This window comes from Dreissena polymorpha, chromosome 4 (genome assembly GCF_020536995.1).
Source record: "Dreissena polymorpha isolate Duluth1 chromosome 4, UMN_Dpol_1.0, whole genome shotgun sequence".
NCBI lineage: Eukaryota > Metazoa > Mollusca > Bivalvia > Myida > Dreissenidae > Dreissena > Dreissena polymorpha.
In genome coordinates this window covers 54517895-54530340 of record NC_068358.1, presented here as the reverse complement: position 1 = coordinate 54530340, position 12446 = coordinate 54517895, and the positions used below count along the sequence as shown (strand labels likewise).

The 12446-nt window shown below is 40.3% G+C and overlaps 1 protein-coding gene across 1 annotated transcript in view; it reads left to right on the top strand.

The window, feature by feature from the left end:
• The window catches only part of LOC127878062 (acetylcholine receptor subunit alpha-like), a 77782-nt gene that overhangs the window by 24491 nt on the left and 40845 nt on the right, over positions 1-12446 (top strand). The gene's annotated exons all lie outside the window — the stretch shown is intronic.

Below are 12446 nucleotides of genomic sequence, written 5' to 3'. Positions count from 1 at the left end.
CGTGCCCTATCCAGTTTTGGTGATCTTTCATTGGGATAAGGACGTGCTTGATCCCTTCTTTGGGGCTTGGCAGAGGGACGTTCTTTAACCTCTTCACGATTTCGGACTTTCCGGTCTCTATCAGAAGTACGTTCCTAACCCTTTCTGCACACCTCCGCGTAGGTTCTTTGTGTTTTTCGATTGCCTATGTTCCTGCGTGCTCGCAGGAGGCATGGATACTTTGTGGATGGTACGTGTGAAGTCCCGTTCCTTTTCTGGCGTCCTACTTCTTGGGATGGGACATGTTAATTCCCTTTCCCGTTCAGGTGTTCGGCTTCTTGAAATAGGACGTGTGAAGTCCCTTTCCCCAACTGTTGTCCTGTTTCTTGTAATGGAACGTGCTATGTCCCTTTCACCTTCTGGTGTCCTGTTTCTTGGCCTTGCATAAGGGCATCCTCTATCTGGCGTTCTTCTGTGAGGTTCATTAACAGTGGGGCTATCGATCGAGAGCCCCAGTTTGACCTTCTGAGGACTAAATTGGATCGTGAGGGTCCTTGTTTTGGCAGGGCTACTCATCTTTGGTATTCCCTGTTATGGTTTGGGACTGTCCAACAGTTCATCTGGATCAATATCGAACAGTTCATCTGGATCAATATCGAATTCGTAGACAGTATTGGCTCCTTGTGTGGTCTGGAGCAGTTCTTCCTCATCGAACTCGACATTTTTGACCTCCTTAGTCCCTTCGTTGGATACCAGGAACTGCCTCCATTCAACATTGGTACGAATGTCTTTCGACCCTGTTCCAGGTTGATAATCTTGAACTATTTTTGTCTTTATTGGAGCCAATTTCCAAACGTTGTCACTGATCCAATTCCATCCCGTAATCTGATAGGTATTCAGACCATTAGCAAACTTCCCAAGCCAAGAGCTGTATTTCTGCTCATCCTTTGAGCTGGCTTTCCTCATCAGATCCTTAGCTAATGCTGTAATCTGGACTATGTACTGATGAGCAAGCTCCATGTGTGGTCCAGAAAGCAGCCCCAGTCGCATGGTGAAGTTGTCCATATCTTTGGGTAGTTTTTTATCCCACAGGTACTGCTTTACCTCTTCCATGAATTAATCGGATGACGCCATTCCTGAAACGAGAAGAATTAAGAATACATGTTATGTTAGCCTAACTACATGGGATTTGACTGAATCCAAACCCCATTGCCAGAAGTTGATGAGTCTTGACCTTAATTGGGATTAAAAGAATGAACCCCATTTGTCCCTTTACATGAAGTGCATTTGTACTTGTCAATGTCCAGAGCGTCTGTTTGTGTAATGTTTACACAAGATCCATGCTACCAAGTATCACAAAAGTCGCACTGGATCATAAATCTTCCATCCCATGGTTTACGGCATGTGCAGTATATCTCTGCGGTGTCCGTTGAAGCGTCCGCTGGGGAACTTGTTAATCCGTTTTCTTTGACCCAGTTCGGCAATTTCCGATCCCTACAGGGCATCATCCGGTCATGGTTAACGACAAACACTGAGTTTCTCAATCGAACGCGGTAGAGGTACGCAGATAATTTTTGTATAATTAGTGCCAGACCTTTCCATCGTGGACACAACTTCTTGCACTTCCCTTTCAAGACGGCGGTGTCCAAAATATACACAACGTCCCCTTCTGCATATGGCCTTAGTAGAACTCTCAAATAATAATTTCTCTTCATCCGTGTTGTTGAAGATCTCAAGGTTTTTCTGGCAGTGACATGAGCCTGCTGAATATCCTCTATTAACTAGGACACGTATTTTTCCTTGTTGTCATATCTACATGAAACATGGGGGAACATTAACTGCGCTGGGGTGTTGACCTCCCTGCCTAAGATTAACATATTGGCAGTAAAACCGGTACTTCTGTTCACAGATGCCCTAGTGCACCCGCAATCTGCTGAATGTTCTTGTCCCATGTATTTTGGTTCTTGCCAATAAAGCAGCGAACAGCGTCCATCAGAGTACGGTTAAAACGTTCTACTTGTCCATTTGCTGCATGGATTGTCCTTGTTTTGTGTATATCTAGAGCTTCGCATACTGCCTGGAACAATTTACTGTCAAAGTTGCGCCCTTGGTCGGAGAACAGCTGTAGTGGATAACCAAATCTTGCGAAAAAGGTGTCTATAGCCGCTTTAGCCGTCACTTCCGCTTTCTGCGATGGTAATGGAACGCACTCTACCCATTTCGTAAATTGATCGACCATCATTAGGCAGTACTCGTTGCCGCCTGGTGTTTTGGGTAAAGGACCCAAGAAATCAATATGGACTCTTTCCATCGGACAGCCAGCTTGATACTCAGTAAGCGGAACCCTTCCATAGCTCTTGGTTTTCTTATTCTTGCTGCAAACATCACATGTAAGAACATATTTTTCAATGTCTTTTGATAAACTGTACCAGTAGAACTTCTCCTTTAACTTTGCTTTGGTTCTTGCAACACCCTGATGACCAGAAGAAGGAATGTCATGATGGAGTTGCATGGTAACTTCCCTGAGACTACCTGGTAATACCAACAGTAGGTCACGAGAATTATTATTGATCTTGAAAGGAACATTGTCCACAAGTTGAAATGTCTCCTTGTTGATCCAATAACTTTTCGCTTCCAGACTTGCTATAAATAGCTCCCCTGCTTCAGGAACTGTCTTGGTCTTTAACCATCTCATCACAAACCTCATGGTTTCATCTTCTTCTTGGGCTTTACTCAGTTCTGGGAAAGTGAATCCCTAGCACTTAAGTTGCTCAGTGGGGTGATCTCCTGGTACACTAACTGTACTGGCACAGTTTCTTTGCAGACTTATGCATATGGAATCCTTATGTTCATTAGGTCCTTCTCCACTTACTGAGTAGATCTCTCCAGAAATAGGCTCTCGGGACTCTTCTCCAGAGTAACCCGGCATTTAGTCTATCCTGGTAACGCGATGATGAAACCATCCCGCTTGATCTTCTTTCCTGTTCCCTTCTGGATCCCAAACAGCTCTGAACAGCCTTAAAACTTCCTGTTCATCCGGCAACAGGTTGGAGAAAACTGCATTCTCCTGTTCCTCTACAGTAGAATCTTTCTCTGTAGTCAGCACACACTTTTTGGCTGTGATATCTTCAGCTTCTGTTGCTGTTTCGACAGTAAAAACCCCAGTTGCTAAAGGAGGTGCGTCATCTACCTCCTCAATGAACTGGCCCCACTGCTGATCTGCCCTGGTGCTATAGGGACATCCTCCACAGGGTAAATCCTTGACCTTCAACCCGGGTAAATATGAATAACAAGGTAACATGCCGTATGGAAGCCGAGAGAGTGCATCTGCGTTTCCATGTTAAACACCAGCCCTATGCTGGACAACCATGTGAAACTGTGACAACTCTTCCATCCATCTGGCAACCTGTCTTTGTGGATCCCGCAACAACCAGGTAAGACTTGAATTGTCCGTTTGGATGGTAAATACCCTACCTAATAGGTAGTATTTGAACTGTCGGGTAAACCTCACAATTGCCAAACGTTCCTTGCGAGTCGTACAATACCTCTTCTACTCAGGTGTAAGAGAAAAACTGCTGTAAGCGATAACCTTTTCCTCTCCTCCTTGAACCTGGTTGTGTACGCCTTCAATTCCCATATCTGACGCGTCGGTGTCCAAAATGAATTGGTCCACACCATTGGGAAGTGACAACACAGGAGGTTAAATTAAAGCTCTTTTCAAGGCTTCAAGCGCTTCCTGTTGCTCGGATCCCCATTTAAAGCTGTTTTTTTTTCCAGTAAGGCAGTATAATGGTGTAGCAAGGTCTGAAAACCCCTTCACAAATGATCTGTGATCGTTGACAAATCCTAGGAATCGTTCCACATCTTTGGAACAGGTGGGCGTTGGCCAATTTTCCACAACTTCTGTATCTTTACTGGCCATCTTCATCGTGTTGCCACTCACGATTCTTCCTAGGAATTCAACTTCATCCTGGAAAAAGATAAATTTCTTCGGTTTTAACTTCAGACCATGCTTCCGTAACCTTTCTAGAACCTTTTTTAGGATATTTGAATGCTCCGTAAAAGATTTTCCCATAACCAATATTTCATCTAAAAATGCAAGGGCTGCTTTCCACGTGAGACCTCTCAATATCAGATTGACGACTCTTGAAAACGTTGCGGGGGCATTCGTCAATCTAAAACTCATCCGGACATGTTGAAAGAGGCCATACTTGGTCATGAAAGCTGTCTTCTTCCGGTCTTCCTCCTTTATCTTTATTAGCCAGTATGCTGAATGGGCATCTAATTTGGAGAACCAAATATTACCGGATAATGTGTCCAAGCAATCTTCTTCCAATGGTAAAGGAAAACTATCCTTAACGGTTACATTGTTCAGTAGTCTGTAGTCTTTACACCATCTTACAGTTCCATCACGCTTTCTTATCAAAACAGGAGCAGACGCCCATTCTGATGAACACTCTTCTATTACTCCAGCGTCTAGCATCTTTTGAAGATGTGCCTCCTCTTCCCCTGCAAAGCAGGCTTGAGTCCTTCTTATTCTTTGCTAAAATGGAAGTGCAGCCTTGGTATCGATTGCATGTTCGATTTCCGTAAAATTACCCAAGTCGAACTCGTTCTTCGCGAAGACATCTTCAAATTCTATAAGAAGTCCTGCGAGCTGTACCTTCTGCTTATCATTTAACTTGTGACAGGATGCCTCGTACACATCTTTAAGATGATCTGGAACTGTTGTAGTGTTTGCAGTACTATGCTTGTTGGAATGTGAAAACATCCCACTATTTCCGTTGCAGCACTGTGTTTGCTGGAATGTGAAAACATCCCATTCTTTTCGATTGCACTGTGTTCGCTGGAATGTGAAAACATCCCATTCTTTTCTGGTGCAGCACTGTTCTCACTGGAATGTGAAAACATCCCCTTTGTTTGTATCTTTGTGTCGATTTGTAGACAATTGACTTATTGTCCCATGTCATTCTTCCCCCGAATCCTCAATTGTGGTTCAGGCAAAGGCGTGTCCTATAAATTTGCCCCTTTTCAAAGTTTGGTAAATGTCTGTGGGATTTACCAAGCAAACTATCGAGTCTTCCCCTTTCTTCCTTACCACTCTGGGTGAAACCAGCTTCAAGTCTTGATTCGGTTGGAAATAGTAATCTGTATCCAGCTTTGATGACATCGCACATTTCAATCGAACAACAGTGTTCGATGGATTTACTGTTCTTCGGATAATGGTCACTCTTGCCACGGTGGGTGCGCTTTCTTTAAACGTACAATGCACCGGTATTCTTTTACCGTTTAATATTAAAGTGTTCAAAGCTATGTCCAGCAGAATTCCTAAACGGTGTAATAGGTCACGTCCAAACAACATATCATTACTAATCGGTGCCACATAAACCCGTTCTTTAAAGGTCTGACTTCCTAACTTCATGGAAATAGGTTTAATGATGAATCCCTTCAAAGTTGAATCTTTATCTGCCAATTTCATTTCAAAATCTTGAACTTTGGATGTTTTTTTTTTCAGTTTTTCATAAATGTTTGTAGATATTTTTGTGATTTCGGCACCAGAGTCCAGTTGTGCCATAATTGGAATGTCACCAAGTTTGATCTCAACTGAAGAAGAACTTCCGCGAACTATGTGTATTTGTGGAATTTCTTGTTCATATGAAATGTTATGGGAAATTGTTACATTTGAAATGCTTTATTTGTTGGTATTGAAATATTTCCTATTTTCATCATCAGAGTCACCTGGCATATCCGGATTTGGCATTGAACTTGTCGTTGTTATTGTAGTGGTGGGATTTGACGGAACCCCACTTGACCAAGGAATTATAGGAAGCTGCCTCCGTTGTGTAGGATTGGTGCGAACCCCTTGTGATCCTGGAATATTGGGAAGCTGCCTCCGACGTATGGGATTGGTTGCAACCCCATTGGACCCAATTTCTGCTTTTGGAGAAGTTCCGGAAACTGAAGATGTTGTTATATCTTCATAGAGATTGCATGGGCCCAACTCTACTTCTGACAGGATGCCTGGCTCTTTGCCTCCTATCTCTTGCAGTTTAAATAAGGTCTTCTATTCTTCTATTCTATCTATTCTATCTCTTCCCTCCTGATTGGAAACCAGTTGCTTAAAATTGTCTACAATCTCTCTTCATATGTCCTTCTTTTCCGGCAAAAGAAGCATGTGCCACTAAAAGTCATTTTTGGTGATGACTTCTCCCTTAACGGTGTAGGCTTCGTTAGCTTTGCGATCTGTGAGGCTAAACTATTGAGCATTTTTTTCAAACGCAGTCATTTTATCCTCATTACTGCTGCTGACCAGATTGACTGCTCTGCCCCTTGGTACCTTGTTGCCCTCCACCGCCTGGGTAATGTACTGGTGGTGTCGTACCAGGTCGATAGCTTCTTGTATGGACTTGGGTCGTTGAAGACAGGCATGTTTCCCGGCTTCTTTGTCCATACATCCTTGGCAGAACTTCGATACAATCTCCTCTCTTTTGTATTGCTCTGGGAGATTTCGAAAAGCAGGTGTGGCTAGAGTAAGTACTCTATCTGCCCATTCTTTTAGAGACTCCTGCTGACCTAGAATGGCTTGGTGGAATTTTACTTTGGTCAGTTCAGGTAATTCTTTGGTCCCAAACCTTCGTTCCATCTTCAGCATGATGTCTGTATAGGACAGCCATTCTCCCATGCTGGTTTCGATGGTGAAGTAGTCCTAAGCCCTTCCCCCCAAACACAAATTCAAATAGTTTCTACACTCACTATCAGACCAATGATTGACGGCACGGTACTTTCAAATTTTTGTTTGAAAGACAGCCAATTGGTGGACCCATCATATCGCAGATTCTTCGGTTGGTGTCTAGGCATACCTCTTTTTGGTGAATAGTCATATGCTCTTGATCTTGAATGATCCCTGGCACGATCTGTATCCCCAGTGTAGGCTGCACCAAACCGTCACGTTCCTGTCTTTGAGTACTTTGATACGTAGGTTCACCTGGGACAATATCTTGATGCTGGTCTCATCGGGATAGTACATGTACATACCCCGTTCTTCCTGATGCATTGCATGTACTTTTTTGTTGTTCATGTTGATGAGGTAGGTTATTGACACTTTCATGATAATCCATACCCCGTTGACCCTGGTTGAAGATAGATGGTTTCATTTCCATGTGATCACGCTGTTGATATGTGTTCTCATGATAATCATTAACCGTTTGCCTTTGGCGAATAGGAGATGGCATTTTTCTATGTGTATGCAATTCCAATTTCTTGTACTTTGCCTCATCGTAAAACTTAAACTGTACAATGGGATCTTTACAATGTCCAGTTAAAGGGGTAGACACCAAAAGCTTATGCTTGCTGACATTTGGGTGAATGGTTTTGTCAGAAGAAGATTGTTCGACATGCAATTTGGGCTTTACCTCTGGGACAGCATGCAACCTCTCAGATAACCTCTTAATTTCCAGATTGATCTGTTCCTCCATTGCTTTGTATCTGCGATCCATCTCGTCAAGTTGCGCCATGAAGGAAACCAGATCCCCACCAGTCTTATTGGATGATCGTTGTGACGTTGCCACCGACTTCATGCCCATGTCCTCCGAAAGTCCCAATCGCTCAAGCGGCGTTTTCCGAACAGTACTCAGTTCTTCTTCTGAAGCAAAATCTACATGTCCCATTAGATTGTCGGTCAAATTGCCTAATATCTGGGACATTAACATCATATTTAAAACCTCATACCTGTTTCTCAATTTAATCAGTTTAACAGCCATAGACTCTTCAACTCCAGGTAATGTACAAAACTGTTCAACAGTGGCAACATTAACGTGAATGACCAATTTCAATATTTAAAAATTACTGTTACACAATATATACTACAAAATATTGTACTTATTCAATTAATAAATAATATACACAGTTACGTATTGCACAAAAATGATTAATTCTATTATTTACACTATACAATTATAGTTTTATCACTCAATAATCAAGATTAATCACATAATGCAATCCCGTAAATGAATAATCAGCTTAGATCATAAATAACAAGTACAGGTATTCAACAAACAAATAAATAATATGTACTTTCTTTATTTACACAATGACCATTCACGCAATAACAGGACAATCAGATCATCATGTAACTGTGCCAATACAGAATTACTTATAAAGGTCACGATCTATAATGATCTATGTTACTTTTATAAACAAAATGTAACAATAAGGCCACTGAATATTACCCGATATGGAATTCACAAAAATATACAAACAGCTAGAGTTGGCCTCAAGATGTGAAAAATTTACCAAATTTGTTCACAAAAATGATTACATTTCTGCCCCAATGGTCATCAAAAGGTAAACAAACAAGATTACTCCCCTTGATGTCAAACAAAGAACTATCGAATTGGAAACAAAGAAATTACCTCCCCTTTTTAGCCCAAAATTTACCATAAACCCCACCCCAATTGCAAAAGAATACGAAAATGCAACAATTTAGGTATAGTTAAACAATTAATGCCACAATTAATTGAAACAATGCAATCTTATGGGTATTTGTAAATTTGCCGTGAACTTTTTTGTAAATTTGCCGTGAACTTTAGCTGTTTTCTAATATATGAAACTCGGATTACCTTTGAATAATCTTACCACTGAAGAAGATTTCGGGGATTTCTGGAAGAACCTCCCCGGTTGTTTCCTCTTCTCAGTGTAGACTCGTTCGGGTTTAGTTGCACTAAATCCCCGGTCTTAACAGCCTGGTGTCGTCGTACTGTGTCCTTCGGGGATATACTAAAACCCCGGTAGAACCTTCCTTCTTGCCCTTCCAGTGAAGACGTCCTCGGGAAGTGAATCACCGTTCTTTGTCCACACTGGATGGCCCGCTCCACACGACCTTCTGGAACTCACAAGTCCTTCCTCCTTGTGTTTCCCTCCAAAATATGAAAATTTTCCCGAGACGAAGTTCCTCAATTTATCCTTAATTTATTACGTTTTTAAATGAATCCTTTAATGCCTCGTCGCCAATGAAGTGTTTCTACTTAATAATACAACTCAAGTCCTTGATAAATTACTAATAAGAGGCTTTATTCTGGTTTATGTACAGTAAAATTAGAGAGTTGTTTTCGCGGCGTCTCGTGGTCGTGTTATGCTAGTCAGCGCAGCTCTCGACAACACTTCCGGTTTGGCATAGTCCACGTCTCGTCTGGCCCGGTATCGTCTAACGACGTTTCACAACAGGATTATCGAGTGCGGTACACACATACATATATTGATGGGTAGTTGTTATAGTATAGTCGGTGTAGTTTAGAATTAGTAGTATAGCGGTAATTAGTTAAAGTCCAGTAGTAAGGAGGATTAGTCCTCGGGAAAGTGAAAGTCGATTAGTTTTGTCACAAATTTGTCTTACTTAAGAGGTTGAGTAGGTGAGATAATTATAGTTGTTTATTATCGGGACTGGTTAAAAGAAAATCAATCGGTATTATAGGAGTAGGTCGCATTGAGTGATTGTGCATTTGAACGTCTTGCTGCAGTTGTTTCCCTTGACTCAATTGATTAATTGTGGTTATGCCCCTTACATATTATCCCTTAGAAATATTGTGTACTGTGAAACCATTTATTTTCGTCGGCACAAAATTTCGCCCTTTTCATAAAAATGACTATTTCGTCCGCTCTTAAATTCGTCCACTTCTGGTTTTGAAAAAGAAACGTCCGATTTGTTTGTAATACATGTAATACGCGGTTGCGAAAAAATCGTGCTGGGGAAAGAGAGGTGACACTTGGTTGGCACTTGCAGGAGGTGGGCCTTGTTTGGCATATGCCAATTAACAAGTCTGTTATTTTAGGTGATAGTAACTGTCCCTTATATGTCATTGACACGTTCTTTGTCATGATTAGCGGATAAGTGGGACTGAATAATCGTTAACGAGTGTTTTAAACAACGAAGCCAATTGCCAATTAGTCTTTTTCCATTACTATCACGGTCAAACTGATAACAATCTTACCTTTATCGGCGCCAATTAGAGAAGAAAAATGTTTTTGTTATAAAAAAAACAAAGGTACGGGTTTTTATGTATATGTACAAAAATAGTATATGCAGTTAACACCAAACAACCAAACACAAATCAAAATGTTCTTTATTAATTTGTAACAAAGCGCAGAATATATTTCAGTCAGGTGTTGATCACACATCGTCATATTTTAATTGCGTTTAATAGTATTGTCTTTAATCCGGATTCGCCGCGTGTAGGCTGTATAATCTGCAACACCCCTGAAAAACACAATACACACAATGGGTAATAAATTTGTTAACAATTAGCGCTAATCAACACTATTAAACCTAAACGAAGTCGGCGCAATCGATACAGCCTTATTGCATTCGCGTTTTACAGGAAATGTCAGTTGTCAGTACACTGTATAATGAACACCCCTTTGTTTCAAAACCGGATTTAACTTGAGTGTGAATAGTCGACTGTTTCATGTTCTTTGTATCAATACCATCTGTGTATCTGTATTATAAGTATACCAGTCAACAAACAAGGTGCGCGCTTCCGCATATGGGTATTCGGACGTTCAAAAAATTGACCTACGGTTTAGCGTTCACGCCGTCGAACGCATTAAGCAATTTAACTCGTTTTTTTTCCACTATTTCTTTATTTGCAAAAAATGCTAGTGGCTTATAACTTACCGTGCAATCTTTTTTTCTCGCATTTTTTGCGAGTGTGCGAGTGTTAATTTCGAGCCCTGTGTATATGCGTGGATTGCGCTGGATTTAAATGCCTCATGCCTACGGTAATTCAGTCTTATTTGTTTCAAATATGGGACATGATTGTTCGTTAGGATCTTGAATTCGTCCATCGGTCGAAGGACGAAAAAGGCGAAAATTAATGTCGGACGAATAATAATGGTTTCACAGTATTTAATTGAGCACATAATTAAAATAAAGTGTTATATTGAAAGTGGTTGTTCACTGTGTGATTATTTATTTGCTTGTTTATTATTATCATTAAATTATATTTTGTTTAACCATTATAAATATAACAAATATTTGCTTTTTATACATATTTTGTATTGAGAATGGCACAAGCAATAAGTAAAAGAGAGTTACGCTGCATCAGGAGAGAGCGTATACGGTAAGAAATTTTGAAAGAGGAGCAAGAATTTAAAGGAAAGGAGAATAAAAGAGAGGATTGAGAGAGAATTACGAAGTGAATTATCAGATGAGCAGGACAGCATAGTTTCAAATATGAACACGATCGATGATTATTTACATGAAGAGTCAATCAATGGCGTTGAACATATGTTAATGAATGAAAAGTCAAGAGACTGTTTTGAAACACAATTAAATGGTAACACGCCAGATTCTCTCCGTTACTTGGATGAGCACATGAGAAAACTTGATTTTACATTGCGTGAATTGAAGTAAGAAGACCGAAAACATGAAGATAAAACTTATTTACTCAAGTGCAAACCACATACACACAAGAATTAGGGACAATTCTTTAATAGTGGCGGATAGAAATTCAGGAATAGAAGAACGTTTTAGCAACAGAGTACTTGACACAAGATTGAATATAAATGAGACAGGGAGTGTACATACATATGTTTTAAAAGAGGATATAAGGAAAGTACATGATGAATATGCAGAAATATAAAGGGAATTTGAGAAGTATGAAAGACAGAATAGTCAGCTGCAGGAAATGCGAGATGAGGAAAGGAGCCATAGAATGATGCTTGAACAGAGGCTTGTATTAGAAAATAAGTTTGAACGAAAACGTCAGGCTGAGAAAGAGTTACTACGGAACATAGAACAACTTACAGGAAATGGAATTGTTTCAGCAGCGGAGCAGAAATGAACTACTGGATCGAGTAGTAGCTATATGAAGAATTAAAGATGATGATATGAATAGAAGATTAGAGGTGTTGAAACAGAAAGAAAATGTGCTTAAATATAAAGTACAACAGAAGAATTATAATTATATGATAAGGAAAGTGACAACAAATGATCGAATTAAGTTGAGTAACAGAATTCCAACATTTCCGAGCTTTGATTGCAAGAACTTTGAAGAGTGGAAGTGCGGTGTCACAAGCTATGATGAACTCATTGAAAGGTGATACTCATAGGATACTGTTAACAATCAAACCATCTGAGTCAGCAGAGGAGCTTATCGCTAGAATGACTAAATATTTTGGAGAAGTGAAGTCTGGGAAAGAATAGTACAAGATTTTTACTCGGCAAAACAACATGAAACAGAATCATTCTCTGCATGGGGAATAAGACTAGAAGCTCTTTTTCAACAGGCAGTTATCAAGGGGGAAATCGAGGAAAGTAAGAGAGATAACAAGTTGAAGAAAAGATTTTGGAGAGGATTGAACTCTGAACAGAGTTTCATACGAATCGAGTGACAGTTTTGAAAAGTTAAAAAGAGAACGAGACAAGAAGAATATAATAATCCAGTAAATGCATCAGGAAAAACACTTGTTAA